Genomic DNA, 26,596 nt, shown 5'->3' with positions numbered 1-26,596 from the left:
GTGCTCCGCAAGGGGAGAGGCCACAACAGTGAGAGACCCGCGTACAGCAAAAACAAAAACAAAAACAAAGGGTTGAATGAGTTTGAAGTAGCAGAAACTGAACAAGAATAATAGGTAGGACACCATTAAGAATGAGAAATTCAGTGACACCAAAAACAAAGGCAACAAAAGCAAAATTAAACAAGCGTGACTAACATCAAACTAAAAAGCTTCTGGACAGCGATGTATACAATCAACAAAATGAAAAGGTAAACTACTGAGTGGGAGAAAATATTTGCAAATCATATATCCAATGGGGTTAATGTCCAAAATACACAAAGTATTCATACAACTCAATAGCAAAAAAAAAAAAAATCTGATTTTAAAATGGGCAGAGGAACTGAATAGGCATTTTTCCAAAAAAGACATACAAATGGCCAACAGGTACCTGAAAAGGTGCTCAACATCACTAATAATCAGGAAAATGCAAATCAGAACCACAAAGAGCCTCACACCTGTTGGAATGGCAATCATCAAAAAGACAAGACATAAGTGCTGGTGAGGATGTGGAGAAAATGGACCCCTTGTGCTCTGCTGTTGAGAATGTACTGATGCAACCACTGTGGAGGTTCCTCAAAAACTTAAAAATAGAACTAACATATGATCTAGCAATCCCACTTTGGGTATATAAGCCAAAGGAAATAAACAGGATCTCAAAGAGGTACTGGCACTCCCACGTTCACTGCAGCATTATTTGCAATAGCCAAGATATGGAAACAACCCAAATGTCCTTCAACAGATAAACGGATAAAAAACATAGGAAATATATATATTTATATATATATATATACACACACACACACATACACAAACATACACATGTATATATAGAGAGAGACAGAGAGAAGAATATTATTCAGACATGAGAAAGAAGGAAATCCTGCCATTTGTGAAAACATGGATGAAACTTGAGGGCATCATGCTAAGTGAAATAAGCCAGAAAGAGAAAAATACTATATATTCTTACTTATATGTAGAATCTAAAAAAAAAGTCAAACTCATAGAAACAGAGAGTAGAAAAGCAGTTGCCTGCGTCTGGGAGCGGGGGAGTTGGGTGGGAATATGGAGAGGTTGAAAAAAGGATACAAACTTTCAGCTACAAGATGAATAAGGCCTAAAGATCTAATGTAAGACATGGTAACTACTGTATTATATAATTGAAATTTATTAAGAGTGTAGAACTTAAATGTTCACACATACACACACAAAGGTAAAAATGTGAGGTGATGGACATGTTAATTAGCTAGATGGTGGGAATCCATTCACATGTATACATACATCAAACCACCACTATATACACTTTAAGTATATTACAATTTTATTTGTCAACTATATGTCAATAAAGCTGAAGAAAATTTAAATTTTTAATTAAAATTTTTTTTTAAAGAATGGGAAATTTAAGTAAAACTGGTGGCACCAGAACAGAAGGGTAAGTTAATGCCAGAACATAAGTAAGGATGATCTAGCTCCTCATTAGGACAAGGAGAGCAAACTAGAAAAAGACATTGCCAGGTGAAATGGCAGACAGTAAATCAGGATTCCCTATGCAAGGGCTGAGTGCATAGTATTATAAAGCAGAAACCTAAGAAGTTGCTGGGACAGAGTACTATCCTACGACTTTAAATGCAGGCACGTCCACGCGAGAATGCAGAGAAGTAAAGAAATTGACACCTATCCAATAGAGAATAGGAACTGAACAGAAACCTCTCATTCCTTAATCCCTTCCTTTTTCTACACTGTCTACTGCACTCCTAATGCCTTCAGTTCCTTCCCTAGACAGCACTTTATGGTGCTTTATTTCAGCAATTCTTCTGTTTTTGTGGGCTATATTTATCAATATTTACTTACTGTATTAGAAAATAAAACAAAATTTCACAATTATTTGTTTACTTATTAACTCATTAAAAAAATAATAAACCTATTACATGCTTACAAATACCAAACCAAAAAAAATTTTAGTGAGAAGACTGGCATTGTTTCACTATTTTTACAAATCTCTTTAATATCTGGTTTAACTTAAGAGGCTGATGTTCATCTTTGCTTCTGCATTCAATCTACTGTTTGTGTTATTTTGGTTCATGTATATGAAGAAAAAAATCAGCTTCACATGGATATTTACTTGGAAGTAGGAAACTCCTATGGACCCTCTGAAAGGATCCTCAAACCATACTCTGAGAACTATTGCTTTTACTTCAACTATTCTCTTGCCAGCCCTCCCAACAATGATCCTTCTGTCCTTTGATCACATTCATGCTGTCAATCCCTGACACTGGATCAGCTCAACCATCTACACTGAGATTGCTCATAGTACTAAGTGAGAAAATAATACAACTAAACTCAGCTAAAAGATCAAATAGGAAGGAATAGTTAGTACCAGATTTGCCCTTTTGCCATCAAGAATTAGAAAACTGGACAAAACATACAAAATAACTATTTTCAGACTTCGAACAGCAAGTAATGCAAGACTGTAATCCCTGGCGAAGCAGTAAGGTACTTTCCAGAATGAGGTATAAGGAGGGGTAGCCCACGTCTCTCTGAACTTGAAGAGACAAAGTTTGGAGTTCAAGGGAGTTAAAGAACACCAGACACAAGGGAGCTATACAAACAAAAAGCTCCCAAAATATGCCCTTAAGATTTTGGCTAAATACAAAGTTATACATATGTACCCTGAAACTCCAGGAGGCTGAGCAGAGTACAAGCACAGAAAAGCTGGAAGCTAAACAACACCCAAAGCTCACAAAGTGCAGAGGAATTTAAGCTCCGACCAGCCAGAGTAAACACCTAGAGCATTAGTAGAGACCTCAGAAGAGTCATGTCTTGGAACTAAACTAGCAGTTAAGTAAAAGCTATTCCAGAAGCTCCCTAACAAAGCTGTTAAAACAAGCACTGAAAGGATCAAGCTGGGAATTCCCTGGCTGTCCAGTGGTTGGGACTCTGTGCTTCCGCTGCAGGGGACATGAGTTCAATCCCTGGTCAGGGAACTAAGATCCCGCGTGCCATGCAGCACGGCCAAAAAAACAAAACAAAAAGGGATTAAGCTGATTGCAAGTAACTTGACAACCTGCCAAAACAAAATTCAACACTGCTTAAAGAACAAGATCCAGACACCACAATGTAATAATCACAATGTCCAATATAAAATAAAAAATTACTAGACATGCAAAGAAGCAAAAAAAAAAAAAAAGTGATTTGTAACCAGGAAAGATAATGGAAACAATTAATAGAAACAGATCCAGAAATGAAAGAGACCATGGAAAGAGTAGGCAAGAATTTCAAAGCAGCTGTTATGAATATACTAAAGGACTTAAAAAAACAAACATTATGTGGAGAAAAATGTAAACTACTTTTTAAAAACCCAAATGGAACTTCTAAAGCTAAAATATACAGTATCTGAAATGAAAAATTCATTGCATATGCTTAACAGAAGATAGGAAACTATAACAAAAGATTAGTGAACTTGAATACACAGGAAAAAAAAAATTCCAGGGCTTCCCTGGTGGCGCAGTGGTTGAGAGTCCGCCTGCCGATGCAGGGGACACAGGTTTGTGCCCCGGTCCGGGAAGATCCCACATGCCGTGGAGCGGCTGGGCCCATGAGCCATGGTCACTGAGCCTGCGCGTCCAGAGCCTGTGCTCCGCAACGGGAGAGGCCACAGCAGTGAGAGGCCCACGTACTGAAAAAAAAAAAAAAAAAAAAAAAAAAAAAAAATTCCAAAGCGCACAGAGGAAAAAAAAAAAAAACCTGAAAGACACTAAATGACCTATGGGCCAATATCAGACTTACAGAAAAGTTGCACGGACAAGTACAGCCTTTTTCCTAAATCACCTGAGAATTGCTGACCTGATACCAAACAGCCCACAAATATTTTGGTATTTATCTTGTACAAACACATATAACTATCAAAATTGGGAAATTAACAATTATACAGTTATTATAATCCAATCTTTAGAATCTATTCAAGTTTGTTGTTCCAAATAGGAATGGATTTATAGGAAAAGGATCTAGTTCAGTACCACACTTTGCATTCACTAATCTGAATTGCAATCTTTAGTCTCTTTCAGCTGGAACAGTTTCTATCTTTCCTTGAAATTCATGACCTAGACACTTTAAAAGGTTACAGGCCAGTACTTTCATAGAATGTCCTTCAATTGGGTTTGTCTGATTAAATCGTATATTACTCATAATTAAGTTCAGGTTATGTATCTGTGACAGGAAAAATATAGAAGAGATGCTCTGATCTTCTCCAATTCATCCTAAGAGGTGGTACATGATTTCAATTTAGCCCATTACTGATGATATTCACTTTTATCATTTGACTAAACTGGTATCTGCCACTTTTCTCCATTATAGTTACTATTTTCCTCTTGTAATTATTATTTTGTGAAGACATACTTTGAAACTATGTCAATAATCTGATATTCACCTATCTTCAATTTACTTATGCGTGTGTTTGTTTGTTTACATCAGTATACGCTCATCGTTCCCCATAATTATCAGTTGATCAAAATCTATTACTATAATTACATTTATAACTACCATAGATTGCCTTTTCATTTTGTTGACTGTTTCCTTTATTGCACATAGGTTTTTTAGCTTAATGCAACCCTATTTGTCTATTTTTGCTTTTGGTGCTGTGCTTTTGGGATCATATCCATCGAGTCCTTTTTCAAAACCACTTTATAATTTTCTCTAGGAAGGCCTTTTATTAGCTATAGTCTTAAATACCTTCTAGTTTTTGCTGTTAGTGTGAATGTAATATTTTTAAAATATATTTGCTAGTAGGTTACTACTGATATGTAAATGCAATCAATTTTTGTGTATTGCTCTTATCTTTAGAAACCCTGCTAAACTCTAACAGGTTGTTTGTTGGTACTCTTGCAGGTTCTCTTGAATAAAATTTTTAGTTTTTCCATATTGATAATCAATTATCCCAACATCAATTACTGAAGAGCTTATTGTTTCCCACTGATCTCTATGATCATACTAGATTCCCATGTAAGTGTGGATACACTTTTGGAGTCTATTCTGTTCCTTTAACCCATTTGTCTATTCCTATATCATTAAAACCTTCTAAATATTACTATACCTTTATTAGCATCTTGATTCTATTAGAGCAATTCCCTCTCTTTTGTTTTTGCTTTCTAAACTGTCCTGCTTAAAATAAATAAATAAATAACAAGTAAATTGTCCTGCTTAGTCATACATGCTGCTCTTTTCTATGAATGTTAGGATATTTATAAGATTCTATGAAAAAGCTTGTTGAGATTTATTAGGATTTTATTTAAAATATTAATTTGATAAAGACTGACATTTGCATTAGTAAAATTTTAAAATTTCCCCCCAAATGTCTTTACATTTAAGTAGGATTTTTTTTCCTCCTTGGGTTTTTGTTTGTGAAATAGGTTTTTTTTCTATCACATTGGCTACCTGGTCATTGCTAGTGTATAACAGGAAAACTGTAGTTTTTGTATATTGCACTTCTGATTGAAAACCTTTCAAAATTTATTCAGTTCATTTTCTTGGATTTTCTCAGTAAAAAAAATACTGTCAGCAAATGACAGTTTTATCTCCTCCTTTCCAATCGTACATCTCATTCCTGTTTCTTTACTTACTGTATTAACAAATAATAATGGAGATAAGAGCTATCCTTTATCTTGTTCACAAATTTCATGCTTTTAATGTTTTCCCATGAATGCATAATGTTCACTGTAATTTTCTGATGAATACCTTTCTTCAAATTAAGTTCCCTCCTATTCCTATCCAATATCTTAACTGGTGCTGAATTTTTCCTACATCTACTCCCATCTGATTCTTCTCATTTAATATGTTAATGTAGTGAATTACATTGTTGCCTTTTTAACACTGAATCATCCTTACAATCCTAGACTATTTACTCCATCAGCCCCACCCCACAGTATAACAACTAATCCCCGTTTTTGGTACATCATTCTATCATGGGTCTTCCAATACTAATTGCCTTTATGCCTCTCACTTTCTCACTAGAATGTAAGCTCCCTGATAGCAGAGACCTTATCTTATTCTCTAAAAATTAGCATATATCCTAACCAAATGTTTGAATAAATAAAAAGAATAAATGATCTGAGACCAAGCACAGTGTTTTAAAAATTGTTGCTTACTATTAAGAGTTATGGGGGCTTCCCTGGTGGCGCTGTGGTTGAGAATCTGTCTGCTAATGCAGGGGACTCGGGTTCGAGCCCTGGTCTGGGAGGATCCCACATGCCGCGGAGCAACTGGACCCGTGAGCCACAACTACCGAGCCTGCGCGTCTGGAGCCTGTGCTCCGCAACAAGAGAGGCTGCGATAGTGAGAGGCCTGCACACCACGATGAAGAGTGGCCCCCACTTGCCACAACTAGAGAAAGCCCTCGCACAGAAACAAAGACCCAACACAGCAAAAATAAATAAATGAACTAATAAACTTCTACCCCCAACATCTAAAAAAAAAAAAAAAAGAGTTATGAAATGACATTCTCCAAGCTAAAAACTCATTTGGCAGTCCGGACTAGACACTCCCTACTAAGTTTGTGTCCCAAAGATCAGTTGAGTAACAAGAGTCCTAAACCACAATTTGAGATGTACAGAACAAGCAAGAATAATAGTAAAGTGAGTTAAATCCAACTTGTGACTGATTTATACTTAAAGCAAATAATGAGTAATGAATTGCCCAAAGCAAATGGCAGTATAAGTGGAAAAGTGGGTCTCTTAGGTAAAGGTATCACCCAGAACTAGTAACTTACAAAAATAAGGACACTACACTGCAGCAGTCAGATCACGTGTCATGGCAGAGAAAAGACAACAGAGTGGTCAGAAGGTCATGGTTAAAAATTCAGAGAGCTGAAGGGAAAATCCTGTTTTATGTAATCAACCTGGTACATGTTCTGTCAGTAAGTTAAATCCTCATTGAGTACATATGGTGGCTATATTACTTAATGTATAAGAGCTTAGTTTAGTCATGCTATCATTGTGGAGAAAAGTATGTTTGTAACTGGGAAAAGAGAGTAGGAATAACCCTAGTAAAAATGTTACATATACTACAGTTATGTAAATTTCATTTGGAATCACAGACATTCAGTAAATATCTTTTCTCTCTAGTCTTCTTCCATCTTTTTATTTCTATTTTCCTTATTCTATATTTGAATTCCTTTAAATTACCTCTCACCCATGACTATCTCCTAAATGATAACATTTAGATCTAAAAAATACTTTAGAGATTATCTAGTTTCACTGTAAATCAGAAAATTGAAGTCCAAAGTAGTAATTTGCCTAGGCTCTTACAACTTTTTCTCTTTACTCTCTCTCCTTCAACCTTTTCTCTTATCATTCAGGACAACAAAGAAAAGACAGAAAGAAAAAGGTTTCGGTAATGATATCTATAAAATGCACGTATACAATAAATCATTGTTTTTATTATATTGTTTGAGCATATTCCTAATTGTTTTCATAGTGATTAATCAAACTAAAGAATATTCATTTCCTTCCCCCCTCCAGTTCATTACAGTAATATTTTATTAAGAAACCTAGGTATTGGGCTTCCCTGGTGGCACAGTGGTTGAGAGTCCGCCAGCCGATGCAGGGGACACGGGTTCGTGCCCCAGTCCGGTAAGATCTCACATGCTGTGGAGCGGCTGGGGCCGTGTGCCATGGCTGCTGAGCCTGCGCGTCCAGAGTCTGTGCTCCGCGACGGGACAGGCCACAACAGTGAGAGGCCCGCGTACCACACACACACAAAAAAAAACCTAGGTATTTAATCCTGATGACAAAGATTTTAGTTTTGATATTACTACTGAAGAGGTATGTAAACTAAAAAAACTGTACAAGTTTACAGTGCAAGCCCATTGTTACATGACAATATATAATTTGGATTATACTTTGGAATGGATATGTAACATCCCAATAAACACATGTGATTTCATTCCCACTTTAATAAATTTTATAATGTAAATATTATCTTTGCCCTGACAGAATTGTTACCAAGCTTCTCTGTGCTCTTAAAGTGATTTTTTAAATTAAATCCTAAAGTTTCTTTTAAAATTTTATGTCCAACATTCCTCAAATGACATTTCAAAATTTATTCAGTTGCCAGAAAGGCCTATAGTCTCCTTTGCATAAAACTCTTCTAAGAATTAGCAAGTTTTAAGAATTTAGAACTTTGGTTTGTTCAAAATCTTCTATGAATGTTTTTTTACAAAAAAAAAATCTGTAAGTTTTATGTTAAGTTTCTTCAGCCTCCGAGAAAGTTTGTTTATAACAATTAAAACAACTCTGAATATAAAAAGAGGGAACAGTTCAGCTTTTATATACTAAGGATATCAGATGAAATTACTTTAGAAATCTGGGAAAAAAGTAACTGCTAAGCACTCTAGGTATGGACCTAGAGAGCAACAAACCTTCGATTACTAGGCTTGGGTTTCCCATTTGATTCACGCTTAACTTGGGTTAGGGTCATACTGACATATGTTAGGATCATGAAAACAGGCCCTTTGACCCCAAGAACATGATCTCTTTATGTGAGAAGGACTTCCCTCAGGTGAAACTGCCTGAAAAGTCTTAATCTCAACTCCCATGAAAAACAGTTGAACATTTAAGGATGGATTTACTGAAAATTATGCAAATCAAGAAAATTAGTAACTTTATGGGACTTCCCTGGTGGCACAGTGGTTAAGAATCCGCCTGTCAATGCAGGGGTCACGGGTTCGATCCCTGGTCTGGGAAGATCCCACATGTCACAGAACAACTAAGCCCGTGCGCCACAACTACAGAGCCTGCGCTCTAGAGCCCACGAGCCACAACTACTGAGCCCTCATGCCACAACTACTAAAGCCCGAATGCCTAGAGCCCATGCTCTGCAACAAGAGAAGCCACCACAATGAGAAGCCCGCGCACGGCAACAAAGAGTAGCCCCCACAACAGGAGAAAGCCTGCATGCAGCAACAAAGACCCAAAGCAGCCAAAAAAAAAAAAAAAAATTCCAAGATAAAGAAAATTAGTAACTTTAGGAAAGTACTATTTTTTTAAAAAAGAAAAATGTAATAATGATACACTACCTGCCTCTGAAGGAAACATTATATGTGAATACTGATTACTGATTTAACTAAATTTATAATAAAGAAACAAATTAGAAGGACAGGGTAAGAAAATAAAGAGATGGGACATAAAAAAGGCTAAAATCTCACCTACCATTATCAGGAAGTCAGTAGATAATGCCTAAAAGGGATAAACCAAGAAATACTAGGGTAAAAAAATAAAATAAAAACTAGGGTAGGCATTTTTTCACTATATTTGGGGCTAAGTGACAGAAGAAACTGCTAAAAAAAAAGTTAAAAGTTTTTACTCTGGGGAACAGAACTGAGATGTAATAAGTTAGGGCAGGGATTGCTGTTTTTCATTATGAACGTTTTGGTATTAACTAATTCTTTTAACCATGTAAAACATATTTTTAAAGAGGGAAAAGACACCCACAAAAAATTCTGTTTCATGAAACCTGTCTATTTCATTTACTTCTAGGGAAAAATATGAGGCTATATATGCAAGATTCAATGCTAGAGACTGAGGGTCGTAAGATGTGTGAGACTATGCCTAAGAAAATAAAACAATATAAAACATTTCTTCTGTAAAAAGTATGCATTTTATGTAAATACAGAAAGCACTCCATTCCTGCATGTATTTTAAGGTTTATTTCTTTACACAGTAAAAGTTACAGTACAGAAATTTAAACACACTTGGTATGAGTCCAGAGTTCTCTAAAAAGAAAGTGTAGTCTACTCAGTATTCTAAATATCCTGTCTTTTCTTCATGTTTAATATTTAAAATGCTCAACAAAGATTAATTCAGAATAGACAATCATAATAATGAAATTTTGTTTAAGCTCTTTTTGAAAGCATACTTTTTTTAAAAAAAAGACTTTATCTTTGGAAAGAACTTTTTTTAAAATAAAAGATGAGCTATTGAATGATACACATGTGATAGGTGAGCAAGTACCTTTCTAATTATATACAACTATTTCTAAGCCAACATAATCTCAAATTGACCATTTCCTCTTATAAGATGAAAACTGAAAAATGCTTTAGAGGCAAATAGCCCAGCAATATAGCTCAAATCTGTCCAACCAGAAGTTAAATGCAACATGGCAGTAAAAGACAGCCTCAAGCAATTTCACATTTATAAATGACCTACTTATGACAAGATACATTAATTTCAATAAACAGGCTATAGTATTATCTACCACTGTATACAGTAATTTTTAAATTAGAGTAAAAGAGGAAGGAAAAGACAGTAATTCTGCAACACTAATATTCTGAGATTTGGTCCTTATATAACCAAGGATTATGTCTTTACTTATTTATTGACTAATATCTATGAGAAACAGAAATCTGATAGTTTTAATGGCTTTATGCTCTTCTACCCAGACTTCAAACCTCTTATGTATCCTCTTGAACCATCTGTTTAGTGTTGGTGCTTAACAACTACATGTGCTCATGTTTTTGATAATGCCATTCTAATTTAAAGCTAGTTGTATACAGGGCTTTTAAAACATTTTTTGAGATATTTTATATTATGAAATATATAACTGCATAGTATTTACATGTCACCTCGAAACATTTTGAAATAAGTAAGTTATTTGCATATCTGACTTCAAATGTACATATACCAATATGATAGCTTTATGAAAAATTATTAACTGGGTAAATATCATCACATTTAGGGTTATCCAAGTAGTAACATATCAGGGGAATAAGTGGTTTTAAAAAAGTATCCCTTCACCTTAGTAGTATCTCCCCCTTCTCACAAGCTCAATCATTGTGCATGATGGCCAACAGGCCAACAATAAAACCTAATATTAATATATAATCTTTTAAATATCTACAAAATATTTTCACATATGTTAACAAATTTGATCTTCATAATGACTGAATAGTCATTCTTGGAGAGGTATGTGCTACATAATTACCACATAGACATTATGGACACAGCCCAACCCCCTCTGTACATCCTCATAATTTAAGATACATAATTTAAGATTCGAAAGTTGAAGAAATATCTGACATTTTCTAGTTAGCCCAAGATTTAGCTAGCAGTACAGCATGATATTCACTGATTTAACAGTGAATAAACAGAACTAATAAAAAAAAAAAAAAAAAAAAAAAAAAAAAAAAATGCAAATGGATACAAATAGAATAAAAATCCAATACACTTAACTCTGGTTTTATCTGAATTGGATAAAATGACTAAAGATCTACCCTTTACTTCTTAGAATGAGCCAACATGAACCCTTCAAAAATTAGTTTTTGAAGTTTCTAACTTTTCGGTCTGAAGACCTCTTTCACTCGTTTTTTAAAAAGATTTTTTTGATGTGGACCATTTTTAAAGTCTTTATTGAATTTGTTACAATACTGCTTCTGTTTTATGTTTTGTTTTTATTTGGCCACGAGCATATTGGATCTTTACCCCTTGACCAGGGATCAAACCCGCACCCCCTGTATTGGAAGGCAAAGTCTTAACCACTGGACCGCCAGGGAAGTCCCCTGAAGACCTCTTTTCACTCTTAGAAATTACTGATAACTCTAAGGAGCTTTTATTTATGTGAGTTACATCTATCTATATTTACTATATTAGAAATTAAAATTAAGCAGTAAAAAATAATTTATTAGTCCATATAAAAATAACAAACTCATATGTTAACATAAAGAGCATTTTTATGGTAAGTATGTATCTTTTTCAAAAACAGTAAAAATTTTAGAGGGGAGTGACATTCTTTCATAACTTAGTAAATCTCAAATCTCTTTAATGTTTGGCTTAATAAAAGACATCTGAATTCTTAAATCTGTTTCTACATTCAATGTGTTGTGATACATTATTTTGTCTAAGTATATGAAAAAAGTTGACTTTACATAAACATGCAGTCAGAAAAAGGAAGAGTATTTTAATAGCTTTTTCAGATAATTATTGATATTCTTCTTTGATACTACCAAAATTCAGTGAAGTGGTATTTTTTTAAAGCTTGGACGAAATCTGGAATCCGAAGCCCTTATCAATGAACTTTTCTTACTGTTATACATTAAAATTCATTGGTTTAGCCGGCAAGTTGAATGGATCTTTTACATATGCATGATTTCTTATCAAGCATTGGTCATTTTGAAAATTGGTTCATTGAATTATACAATCTTCCAAATGCTGCACATTTTATTATTCAATATTTTAAAATTACATTGATTTTTATCACCTCCAATCTCATTAGAAAAGTCTTTTAATATTGAGAAGCTACCAAGCTCATGGTTTCTATAATTCAATTTTGTCACTGACAAACATAGTATCAGTTATTTTCCTTGAAGTGATAGGTTCACTATTCATTTTTGAAAAGGTGCCGAATACTCAAGCCTGAATAACTATGGTTTGTCTGTTAGTCATTCTTTCGAGTAAAAACAGTGTTCCAGGGCTTCGCTGGTGGCGCAGTGGTTAAGAATCCGCCTGCCAGTGCAGGGGACACAGGTTTAGGGGACATGGGTTTGAGCCCTGGTCAAGGAAGATCCCACATGCTGCAGAGCAGCTAAGCCCGTGCGCCACAACTACTGAGCCTGTGCTCTAGACGTGCTCCGCAACAAGAGAAGACACCGCAATGAGAAGCCCGCACACTGCAATGAAGAGTAGCACCTGCTTTCCACTACTAGAGAAAGCCCACGCACAGCAACTACTGAAGCCCACGTGCCTAGAGCCCGTGCTCTGCAACAAGAGAAGCCACCGCAGTGAGAAGCCCTCGCACCACAATGAAGAGTAGCTCCCGCTTACCACAACTAGAGAAAGCCCACGCACAGCAACAAAGACCCAACACAGCAAAATAAATAAAAATAAAATAAATAAATTTAAAAAAAAACAGTGCTCCACAAAACAGAGACTTGTTTGACCTTGTAACTCAAAAAATCATGAGTACTTTTTTTTGAGATAATCATTATATTCCATTAGGCAACAGAAGTGTTTTATGCATACTTCCCATTTTTTCCTACAGAATGTAAAAAAGACACGTATAGGGGGGCTTCCCTGGCGGTCCAGTGGTTAAGACTCTGTGCTCCCAATACAGGGGGCGCGGGTTTGATCCCTGGTTGGGGAACTAGGATCCTGCATGCCACGTGGAGCCGCCTTAAAAAAAAAAAAGACCTGTACTCAAGGGTCAAGATTCAATAAAATAACTTTTACTGCTTCATCAAGGGCGCTTTAAAGTGAAGCTGGATTTCTTTTTAACCACAACTGTGAAGAATACAACGACTACCAGCACAACTTCGTACTACTCCTTGATTCATGCTAAGATGTCAGCAGTTTTACCCACCTTTGCTTTCATACCATCATTGCTTTTGCAACACAGGCAAGAAAGGCAAATGACACCTTAATATTATTATAAAAATAATTTTGACTTGACAGAGATCCAGATAGACCCCCAGGTGTCTGCTGATCCCACTTTGAGAACCACTGTATTAGGCAAATCAACTCCTGTTCTTGATTACAGAAACCAGAGGACTTAGTATTATGCTTATCAGTGCCTTCATAAAATAACAGAATCTTCATTTATTCAGTGGTCAACTACATGGCCAGTCACTGAAACAAAAATTGTTTATATAGCACCAATGAGCATCACTGATTGGTGACGGAACCTTCACCCACTGTCCTTAAGCCTTAAGAAAGGGTCACAGAGGCCTTCCGTGGTGGCGCAGTGGTTGAGAGTCCGCCTGCCGATGCAGGGGACACAGGTTCGTGCCCCAGTCCGGGAAGATCCCACATGCCGCGGAGGGGCTGAACCCGCGAGCCATGGCCACTGGGCCTGCGCGTCCGGAGCCTGTGCTCCACAATGGGAGAGGCCACAACAGTGAGAGGCCCGCGTACCGCAAAAAAAAAGAAAGGGTCACAGAAGTTTGTTTAAATCAGTATCCTAGGGCAGTATATGCTCCAGATCCAGTCAGTCCTAGAGACTCAAGAAATCTCAAACTCAGCTGATATGTAGTTAGGTATTTTCCTTGATCAGTGACAGACTTATTAACCAGTATGGCTTTCACTCCCACACCATTGATTCACTAAAGATACTTAACCTTAACCCTTCCAGGGTAATTTAAATAGTTCACTTGATTAATTATCAGTGACAGGTATCACTGTCATTTTTGAGAAGCAATAAAGCCCTCTAAAATGAGGAAAAAGTTTAAAAAGTATTTTCCAACGTACAATCTCTTCTAATTAATGAACTAAAATACATAATCATAGAATCTTACCTGAAGTAAAAAGTTTTAAAATTTGATAAGAAAATACTTTTTCATCATCAGTTCTTCTAATATTAAAAAAAATAACCCCCATTACTCTAAGGGTAACTCTAAGAATATGAATTCTATAAAGAGCAGAATTCTATTCAACAATATTGGTTTAATATGCCCTTTTCAGGACACCATAAAAGTGATCCAAAAGGATCACAAGCTAACTTCATTATAAGCCCACCAATTAAAAGCAAAATAATAGATGCCTATTTAAAAGGCACTGGTAAGGACAGACAGAAATGAAAGAAAAAATACAGTAAAAAGAAGTAAAACAGAAGAGAAAAAATAGCCACATGTAAAACAAGTGTAGTATTGAAAAAGATGTGATCAACTGAAAACCAGGTTAGAAGAAACACACACAAATAGGGAGGTAAGGAATGATTAATAGGCAAGATGGTCTACAAATGGCCCAGGAGGAATAAACTGTTTTGGGGACATCCAATATAATAAAATGGGTCATTAGTTTTTAATAGAGGAACAGATGACCTAAGATTTTAGAATAGGTTAAAAGTGACTGGGAACAGCAAAGTTCATGAATAATGGGATGTTCAAAAGAAAAAATGTGCAATACTCAATAAATAATGAGCTTACTTTCTCTATAAATTTAAGAATTTAATTTTTTAAATAGAATTAAAAACAAACAAACAAAAAAAACTCTGGAGAACTACGCAAAGAAGACCAGAGTAAATAACTGCAACAGCCTATGTCTTCAGAATAACGTGCAAAACAGAGTAATTATATGAATATTCTCAGATAACAGAAAAATTTGAAGACAGCACTACATAAACTCTGAAACACTGTTTTAACCTCTATTAGCACAGACAAAACTTTAAATCCTCACAATTAACAGAAATATGCCATAATGAGCGCTAAATTCTAAACAGTTAAAATGCAATATGGGAGCTCCCTGGCAGTCCAGTGGTTAGGACTCAGCGCTTTCACTGCCAAGGTCCTAGGTTCAATCCCTGGGGGAGGAACTAAGATCCTGCAAGCCGTGTAGCACAGCCAAAAAGAAAAAGCAACTTAATTTTCAGAGAATTGTTAAATCTCGTACAAAAGCTATATCCCATAAATGTAGACTTTAAAGCATTCCAAAAGCCCAAAAGAACTGTAATAACACATCCTAAAACTATTTTACTAAATAAATTCATAGATGAAATATGCATTAACTAATAGTAATGAGAATTTAAACAAGAGCACAAACACACAGCAATTGAAATGTTTCTCATACAAAATTAGGCATCACTGTCAAAACACATGACTATCTTATACATTTAAATGTTTTAGTTGCAAGTTATGAAAAAAAAAGAAATTAAATATCCTTATTTCTTCATGCAAAATAGTATCCAAACTTCACATCACTTTTCCTATAAGTATATAATTTTAAGTATAGTCTGTCTATTCAGCTTTAACCTTGGCATCGTCTTTCATTCTTCCTTTTCACACACTATACCTAGAATTCCATCAATTCTTTTGCAGTAGTTCTTGAATTTGCTCCTCTAATCATACAGCTCGCCCTGATCTAGGACCTCAACACCAAAAGCATAAATGACATCCATTACTAACCATCTATCTTCCTTACCACCTGTTCATCAAGCACTGATAGAATGATTCCATTGATTCACTGGTATAATTCTCAGTACTTACAATGCTGTAAATATTGGGTTGGCCAAAAAGTTTGTTCGGGTTTTTCCATAACATTTTATGAAAGCCCAAACGAACTTTTTGGCCAACCCAATAGTCTATTCTCAATAAATTGAATAAACAATACTCATACTCCATACTCAACCTATTCTGCAAACTAATGCCAAAGTTACTTTCCTAAAAGAATACTTTTAATCCTCTAATAAGGAATTTTAAATGGCTCTCCAATGCCTGCCATATGCAGCCTAATTTATACTACCTGTAGTTAATTTTCAGGTTTCCCATAAGCTAGCCTACTCTGGTTCTCCAACGTGGATCCTCTACTAAGGCTAGTTCCCTCACCATCTCCCAAATAATAAATATACCTAATATGCTTTTTCCTCAAGCTGCTTCCCTAGCTTAAAACACCCTCCTCTCATCTATGGCAACCAAGTCCAATCATTCTACAAGGTTTGAATCAAATCTAGCTTCCTCCCTATTTAGGCTTCCCTGATTATCCATAACCCTCGAAGCTAAACCAAACTTCTAACTAACTTATAAACAGTAGGGTTCCCTAATCTACACCTGCTAATACACACACACACATACACACTCACTGAAAAGAAACATGTAAAAACTCACACAAATTAAAGAAAGAAAGAAAAAAGCTAATAACCAGAGATTTATTTTCAAATACATGCTTGGGATCATTCACCATTCACTATAGATTCATCTTGGTCAGTTACATACATTCAATACCTAACACAAATACTTAAGTTTAAAACAACAAAATGAGATACTGAAGATTATGAATCATAACATGTATATTCTATTCACAGAGGTAGAAATATATCAATAGCTTAATTCATTTACAAAGATTTTAAACAAACAGTTGGAGAAAATTAAATTAGCCTTCAATTATGAGTAAACCACACTCCATTTTCACTGAACATTCAAATTAACTAGGATTTTATTGTGGTTTACCCTTTCTTAACCAGTCTCGGCAAAAATGGACTGGAGTATTACGTCCACTGGTCTTTCTCCACTTCTCATCCTCCACAACTTTGTAATAATCCAGGTCTTAATCAAGGACTAAGACTCAACACCTAAAACTAAACCATCATCCTTGGTCCTTTATCACCCAAGGGAAAGGAAACAGTCATGTTGTCAATGGTAATGTGAAGTTCAAAAATTTTTTTCTAGCTGTCACTAGGAAAGTATGTTACATTAAGAATACATCATTTTAAAAAATTTCCTGAAAAACTATTGAGATATTTCACAATGTTTCATTTTTAATACACAGATTATACTAATAAAAGTTCCAATTACTGGTCTTCTTTCCCTACCATTATTTTTTTCTTTAATTATAACATTGTTAAAATGAGCTATTTATTGTTTAGCTGTCTATTTTAATTCAAAGTACTTATGTCTACCTCTAGTGGTAATCAAGAGATCATAGCTTGGGACTTCTCTGGTGGTGCAGTGGATAAGAATCCGCCTGCCAATGCAGGGGACACGGGTTCAATCCCTGGTCCGGAAAGATCCCACATGCCGTGGAGCAACTAAGCCCATGCACCAAAACTACTGAGCCTATGGTCTAGAGACCGCAAGCCACAACTACTGAGCCTGCATGCCACAACTACTGAAGCCCGGACACCTAGAGCCCATGCTCCACAACAAGAGAAGCCACCACAAGGAGAAGCCCACACACTGCAATGAAGAGTAGCCCCCCACTCACCACAACTAGAGAAAGTCCGCGTGCAGCAATAAAGACCCAACACAGCCAAAAATAAAAAAGTAAATAAAATTAAACCTTTAAAAAAAGAGAGATCATAGCTTCATAGAATAAGGAAATAAGTTCCTTCTCAACCTTAGTTATCTTCACTCTATTCCATTTTATCCACCCATTACCATGGTCTAACTGTGGCCCTAAATCACCATTCAGAATTGCAACCTCCAAAATCTCAAATTCTGAAAGTGCCCTCTGACCTCAACATCCCATACCACTCTGTCTCACTTCTTCACTCCTTCTAAACCTACTCTTCCTTCATTATTGCAAACTCTACTCTATCAGCCTCCCCTGATGACACTCGCTTTCCTCCTCACTTTAATGCTCACACTCTATTCGTTTCAACTATCCCACCTGAAAATGTTCCCATACCACATTTATAATACATATCAATCCCCAATTTTGAATAAATGCCACAGATCTTTTTGTCAGTTTCTGAGTGCTAAGCATCCCTGGTAAGTTATTCAACCATGCTGACTGAATGTGTGGTTTCCAAACCTCAAATAAGCCATCAACCCTCATGATAATACTTGTACTGTTGCGGCCTCTCCCGTTGCGGGGCACAGGCTCCGGATGCGCAGGCTCAGCAGCCATGGCTCACGGGCCCAGCTGCTCTGCGGCATGTGGGATCTTCCCAGACCGGGGCACGAACCCGTGTCCCCTGCATCGGCAAGCGGACTCTCAACCACTGCGCCACCAGGGAAGCCCTTGTGCTCATCTTTTAACTGACTCCCTTTGTGATTTCCTCCCAGCAGCCTTGTGAAACTGTCCACTTTCCTCAAACCTCCAGCCTTTTAATGTTGCAGTTTCCTAGGATATGTCATTGGCCCTCTTGTGTACTTTTTTTTGACACCTATGTCATTAGTTTCTATTACAAACTTAAAAGCTAATTCCCATATCTCTAAACCTTTCTCCTCTAAGCACCAGACCTATGTATATCCACCTGCCCAAAAGATATTTCTCACTGCTCACCAGACATTCCAAAATAAACTCAAAATTATTTTCTACATTTCCCCTCCCCTCAACTTTTCATAATGCCTTACTTAAAAAGGCACTACCATCCATTCTTCACCCAAGTAAAAAACTTGATAAGCATCTTAGACACACCCCTCTCTTGTGCTCTATACCAAACTTGTAACCAAGTCCCACCACGTCAGCATTATCTCTCTTCCATATCCTTTCTACATCAGTACGGTCTCTATCTCTGTTCTGGACCTCATCAGCACCAACATCAGTCCTTCTAAAATGCAAATGCTATCTGTTTCAATTCCTCCAATGTTCTGTAGCTTATATTACTGTTTTTCAAGCTGGAGTAAAGTAGTGAGTGACACCTTTTAAAGAAACGAATTATCAAGAATCTCTGAGGATCTGTCCATAGACATCCTAAGAGTCAAAGACCCCTGTTTGAAAAAATGGCTTAAGAAACTAATCTTAGTCTATGAAAAAAAAATCTTTCAATTGTGAATTATCACTGCAAAAGAAATTTATTATTATTACCCCTTGAAGAAGAATTTAAATTACTGACATGAAAACACAAACATTAAAATTCCTGGGGACTTCCCTGGTGGGAGGGACTTCCCTGGTGGCGCAGTGGTTAAGAATCCTCCTGCCAATGCAAGGGACATGGATTCGATCCCTGGTCCGGGAAGATCCCACATGCTGTGGAGTAACTAAGCCTGTGCGCCACAACTACTGAGGCTGCGCTCTAGAGCCCGCCAGCCACAACTATTGAAGCCCGTGCGCCTAGAGCCCGTGCTCTGTAACAAGAGGAGCCACTGCAAAGAGAAGCCCGTGCACCACAACAAAGAGTAGCCCCCGCTCGCCACAACTAGAGAAAGCCTGTGTGCAGCAACAAAGACCCAACACAGCCAAAAATAAAAAATTTTTAAAATAAAAATTCTTAAAGACTCCCAAGAACACCTGTGGATCCAATTAAAGAAACACTAGTTAAGACGGTTAATTTTATATGTTAACTTGGCTGGACCACAGTGCCCAGATATTTGGTCAAATGATATTCTGGATGTTCTGTGAAGGTGTTTTCTGGACAAGATTAACATTTAAATCAACGAATTTTAAGTAAAGTGGATTACCCTCCATAATGTGGATGGGCCTTATCCAACCATTTGAAGGCCTTAATGAAACAAAGACTGACCTTCTGCTAGAAAATTGCCTTTGAACTCAGTGCATTTCTTCCGAGTTCACGCAGGCCCACTCCATTAGATTTTGGACTAAGCCTCCACAATCTCATGAGCCAATTCTTTAAAATAAATCTAACTCTCTCTGTCTCTCCCTCTCTACACACACACACACATCTTGTTGGTTCTGTTTCCCTGGAGAGGACCTGAATGAATATACATCTCCACAGGGAAAAACTCAATCTTCCAACATGGTATCTTAAGGACAGCTTCCCGCTCTCCACCTCTTCAAATTCATTTCCCATGTGCAAAAAGCATACAATCTCTGCTTTGGCCATATAAAATATCCTACAGTTCCCTGATCCCTCCATTTTTATTCACATTTTCATGCTTCTTTGCATGCTATTTTCTTTACTTAAAATGTCCTTCCTCCTACTCCCACTATTTGTGACTCCTATTCACCCGATTGCTCCTACTCAACTTTCATGTCCCAATTCAAATGTTTTCTCCTCCAAGAAGCCTTTCCACCATGTAAATAATCACCTCTCTCTTTGTGCCAACACTGTACCAAGAACATAATTCCACTACATAGCACATATGTCACACTACAATTTGTTTACAAGCTTGTCTCCCTTACCAGTGGGCAAAGACCATGTCTTACTCAGCATCACATCCCCAGCACCTAGCAGACAGTTTGTCATATAGACTTTGTTGTGTAGTAAGCACTTAGAAACTATTAAATGAATGAACTGATCTTTGAATGAGCCATCCGTCTCACTAAGTACTGTATCTATAGGTCCTGGCAAGAGATCTCTGCCCTGAGCCCCACTCTGGCCTTCCTCAGGATATGCCCCTCACTACTGGGCAAGAAGTCCATGGAAACAAGAGGACATACCCATACACTCCCCCTTCTTGATGACACTCCATTTACTGGAACTATGGAATTTCTTGTTTAAATACCTCTAACCCAATTTCAGGACCTGCGCAGGCCTCTTTCCCAGATCTGTCCTTGGGATGGACTATGCTACAGATGTGTACATCCTTGGGCCAAGAAGCAGCTGTTTGGAGTAGGGAGTACAAGAGCCTGGACCTCAGGCATGCATGCAAGATGTTCACAGGCATGCACAGAGGACCTCTTTGTGGTGCCAGACAGAGCCAGGGAAGGGGACAGGAGGTTGGGATCCACTTCTTTTGATACAAAGCTGTGACTTCATGAATTCTAAATTCCACAAATTCTTTATTTGAATTTTAACTGTAAGGCTGTGGACAAAAATCTCAATATGTTGAACATCATCAAGAAAGTTACAGGAAACCAAACTGAAGGCTCTGTATATTCTAATACCATACAAAACCACGGACTATGACATTGTTCTTACCACCTCACCTCAGCAAGACATAACATAGGTGGGGAAAAGATCCAATGAAGGTAATTAAATAAGGGGACAGAGGGAAAACAAAAGAAAGAAGGAGAAATAGAAGACAAACTAAAATGGAAAACAAACTAAATTCTACAATACTAAAACTAGAGAGTATCCTCAGAATTTTGAAAATTAATAAAATTATAAAACATCTTCATTCATTCCTTTGACATTTACTGAAAACTTATGACGTACCAAATCTATGCTAGGTACGGTGATACATGCCAGACACTATTCTAAGTGCTGGTGATCCATAACATAAAATCTCTAGCCTCCAAATGCTATCTCTCTAGTAATAATACCACTTTAACAATTTAGTAAAGGTAGATAAGGGATCACAGGGGAGAGAGCAATTAACTCTGCCAAGGGACTTCACAGGGTATTAAAGGATGAGGAAGAATTTGCTAGGCAAAAAAAGGGGAAAGGGCAGTCTAGGGGAAAATAATTATTTTAATAGAAATAAAAGATATCAACAGCTAACATTTATTGAGCACTTGCTATATGCTAAGCATTGTGCACAAATCATTCTATTTATTCTTATAATAACACTGTGATTCTCTTTTTATCCTGTTTATAAATGAGAAAATTGAGAAGTGAGATGATACCAATAGAGATCATACAAAACCAAGCTGTGAAAGATCATGACTTGTTTGAGGAAACATAAATATCAATAGGTAGGTATGGTATAGCACAGGATAATAATAATGACAGAAACCAGCACTGGGGATACAGTGGTCAACAAAACAGAAAACAGATACTTTCCCTGCCTTAGTAGAGATTATGTCTACTCCAGGAAGGAAACATTATCTCCCATCTTAGAGAGGTAGGAACTGAGATTTAGAGATGACAAGTCAATTGTTTAAGGTCACACAGGTAATGTGTGTGTGCGTGTGCGTGTGCGTGTGCGTGTGTGTGTGTGTGTGAGAGAGAGAGAGAGAGAGAGAGAGAATGAAACCAACTCCAACTAATTCAAAGCCCAAATTCATTCCACTTTACCACACAGCCTCTCTATTATTCATTCATTCAAGATAAGTGTATCAAGAACCTACTGTGTGTCAAGCACTGTGTTTGGAACAGAGAGATAAAACATAAAGTCTTTGGCTTCAAGAAATTCACAGGTTAGTCAGTAGAGTCTAGCTAACCAAGAACTGCTATTACCAAGGTATATATAGGGTCCTATAGAAGCAAAAGGAGGAGTACTATGCCTAGGATGAGCCAGGGAACGGCAGCAAAGCTAAAGAAAGCAATAGTAAGAAGGTGAAAGAGTGTTCTAAGAAAGGGAAGAGTGTCTAGAAAGGCACTGAGACATATGAGAACACAGCTTGTCTTTGGGAACTCTAAGTTTGCTCAATATTAGGCTATGCACTGAGGATTGGTACCATGCAAAGATGAAAATAGAGAATTAGGGAGCAGCCAGACCTCAAAGGAGTCTAGACACTCAAGTAATGAGTTTACTCTGAGGGCAGAAGAAAGCTACTGAGCCATCTTAAAGGTAGGGGTGACATGATAAAATCTATGTTTTAGAAAATTTCATGTGATCACAGATGAGGAGACAACCTGAAGGGGGGCAAGCCAAAGGTAAGAAAATCAGTCAGGGGCTACTGCATTAATCCCAAAGTCAGGGACACATCTGAGAAATGTTTGGGAGGTAAATCACAAAACCCGGTAGTAAGACAGCAACTCTATTACATCATGAGTGTGTCATTAAAGAAACAAAACAGGGACTTGCCTGGCAGTCCAGTAATTAAGACTCTGGGCTTGCAATGCAGGGGGCGCAGATTCAATCCCTGGCTGGGGATCTAAGATCCCACATGCCGCGTGGCTTGGCAAAAAAAAAAAAAGCGAAACAAAACTAAACAAAAATTGTATGAGAGGGCTTCCCTGGTGGCGCAGTGGTTGAGAGTCCGCCTGCCGATGCAGGGGACACGGGTTCCTGCCCCGGTCTGGGAGGATCCCACATGCCACGGAGTGGCTGGGCCCATGAGCCATGGCCGCTGAGCCTGCGTGTCCAGAGCCTGTGCTCCGCAACGGAAGAGGCCACGACGGTGAGAGGCCCGTGTACCGCAAAAAAAAAAAAAAAGAAAGAAAAAATTGTATGAGAGAGACCATACCAAAATTCAGAGTTAATGTCATACCTGGTAAGACAACTTATATATTTTATAAGTCACTTTGGGGTTATTATAGTCATAAAGTTAGCACAATCTATTTTTGAATCTTAAGTACTGATAGAATGAAGGAAGATTTCTCAGTCAACTTCCTCTATTAAATGGCTCCTTTGGGTACACTTTATGAAGCTGTTTCTCAGGAAACACTTAAGCAGAAGTTGGATGACCATGTGTCATATAAGAATGATTTTCATAGATGATTTCTAAAGTACCTTCAAATTCAAGAATCTAAAAGAAGAAATGCCATAACAAGTATATCACAATTACTACATTATTCAAGTAGAGATTTCTGTAGCTATCTAATGGGGTTGAATCATAGAAAGTAATTCCAAATATTGTTCTGATACTATTAACAATTTTTCCATACTTAAAACTATAACATATCCATATTTTCAACTGCTTAGGTAATATGACTAGGATTATGAAATCAACTACAATGTCACAAATTCCTTAAAAATTCATAGCAAGTAATATTCTACATTGGTTGCAAAACTGCATGACATCTCAAACATGAAAATGATTATTTCCACTTCACTGTCACCAAGCCCTATGTCTGATAACTAGCACTGCGGAAAAAAGATTTCGTTTGGTTGAAGTAGGAAAATGCCCTGCAGCATGCAGAAGAGCTGGCCCATCTCTAAATAGCTTCCTCTTCCCATTAGTTAAAGAGAACTGATGCCATGTCACAAGCTCTTACAGAGATTCTTTGATTCAGGAGCTACTCAATGAAATCCAGGATTCATCTCTGAATACACTGAATCCCAAATCAGTGAACAGACTCTGAAATTATAAGGCAGAGTCATAAACTGGCACGAAGAAGTCAGCTCTTTACTTTCAAATTCTAGGTCAAAAATACCAAATCCAGAGTCACTGAACTAACCAATATTCTTACTCTTAAAAAACTCTTTAGATGAAAAAAAAATTCTACCATAAGGCTCCTAAACAAAATTCTAAATCTATATCTATATCTGAAAGCAGGAACACAAGACTGGCAGGGCAAAAATGTAATTATAAGTATATAAACAGATTTCCACTTCTAGCCAACATGAAATAAAAGGAACCAAATTTACCCTCCTGCCTGAAACGACTGGGAAAAAAAAGACAAAACATATGAAGCGTTTTTCAAAACAGTGGTCATCAGGCAACAAAGGACAGTAGATCCCTGATAAGGAGTAAACATACAAGATAAGTCCTACAATTGCCCCAGTTTATTGCCTTGAAAGAGTTTCTAGGCCACAGAACAGGAATGGGGAACCTATGCTGAGCACACACAGTGGTCTCCCTGAGTTGAGGAGACAGAACGTAGTATGGAGACAGCAAGGTGACTGTCATATACAAAGCAGAGTACCTAAGACAGAGCTGCTCAGAAAGATCCAGAGATCTACACAGGGTATCCCTCAAGTCTTCAGCTGAATACTTATAAGTATATACGTGTGAGGAAACTACACACGGACAGTGAAAGAACCACCAAAAAGGATTACAGGGGCACCACCCAGAGCTTACACAGGTCCAGGAATAGTTCCTGTTCCCACCAGCCAGAGTACTCAGAAGGGTTCTGCCTCAACAGTGCAACAAAGCAAAGTGGTACTGCCTAACACAACTTAAAAGCAAGATCTGAAAAGATCACTGTTTCCAAGTAACTTAACTGCATTCCAGAACAAAGCTCAAGAATATTTTTAATGGGAAACAAAAATATCCTGCACCCAACAACAAAGTAAATTTTCAAATGTCTGGCATCTAATCAAAAATTACCAGGTATGAAAAAGCAAGAAAACACAATCCATAATGAGGAAAAATATCAATCAAAACCAATCAAGAAATGGCACAGACAGTATTAGTAAACATGAACTTTAAGCGATTTATTATTGTATTCTACATGTTCAAGAAGCTACAGAAAAGACAAAGCATGAAATCTATACACAGGGAAGATATAAAAAAGACTGAATTTTTAAAGATGAAACTACAGTACCTGAAATGAAAAATACACTGGATGGGATTAACAGCAGATTAAACATTACAGAAAAAAAGATTAATGAATTTAGCAAGATTATCCAAAGTGAAACAGAGAAAAAAAGACTGAAAAAAAAATTGAATGGTATATCAGTGAACATCAAGCATCCTGATATACATATAACTGGACTTCCAAAAGGAGGAAAGGAGGCAAAGAAAGGATATATATTTAAAGAAATAATGGCCAAATTTTTTCCAAATTTGATAAAAACTACAAAACCACAGATCCAAGAAGCTCAATGAACTCCAAGCACAAGAAACATGAAGAAAAATACACATTCTGCATTTACAAACGGTTCTCGCTCACAAATTCTATAACCAAATGTAATCTAGAAATTACTCAGACTGAAGCTAACTTTTAGGTTAACTTACTGGGTACCATTTCAACTGACAATTTAATAGAGTATATTAAATCAAACATTAATTTGAGCAAAGTGCTTAATAGAAATCTTAATGATTTCAAAATTAGTAAAATGTAGCTTTTAAAACAATGTATTTTGTTGCCCTATTTGGTAAATAATTAGGTAATTTGTGTTGATCTTATTTTAGAAAGATAGTTTTTAGAAAGCTAAAATATACATCTTCCTTTTTAAAATTTTCTTTTCCTTTAATTTATATAGGTCATTCAGAACAGAATTAGGACACTGAAATAACTTTTAAAGAAACTGAGAGGTGGAATTGAAAACAGAAGCAGATTTGAGGTTTGGAATGGAGATACTCTTCCCAAAAAAACAACCTGGCAACCACTATTTTGGGACACCATTACTTTCAAAATATAGACACATATATATTTTAAGTATAAAGCTGTACCCAAAGTGGAAACAAGCTGAAGGGTCTGTTTTTAGCACCTTGGCTAACAATTTAGGATTCAAAAAAATCTAAGTGTTTTTTGGAAAAAGAATCATTCAAATAAAAACCATTAAAGGGGAAAACTAATGTATTTTCCTATTTTTGTGAGCACACCTGTTTTTTTAGGGTTCAGCATACAAACTCACAATCTTCTGTCTAAAAACAAACAAGAAAAGAGACATAGGGGAACAAGTTCTGAGTATCTACTGTAATGGCTACCCTTCCTGTCATTTGTGTTCCCTAAAATAGAAGTCAGTTTA

At 36.8% G+C, this 26,596-nt stretch overlaps 1 protein-coding gene across 9 annotated transcripts in view; it reads right to left on the bottom strand.

The window, feature by feature from the left end:
* The window catches only part of CCDC88A (coiled-coil and HOOK domain protein 88A), a 127,071-nt gene that overhangs the window by 98,331 nt on the left and 2,144 nt on the right, over positions 1-26,596 (bottom strand). The window lies entirely within an intron of this gene.

Source organism: Neophocaena asiaeorientalis, unplaced genomic scaffold (genome assembly GCF_003031525.2).
Source record: "Neophocaena asiaeorientalis asiaeorientalis breed wild unplaced genomic scaffold, Neophocaena_asiaeorientalis_V1.1 scaffold100, whole genome shotgun sequence".
NCBI lineage: Eukaryota > Metazoa > Chordata > Mammalia > Artiodactyla > Phocoenidae > Neophocaena > Neophocaena asiaeorientalis.
Note: the sequence above shows the minus strand (reverse complement) of the source record. Positions and strands in the feature narration are given on the sequence as shown.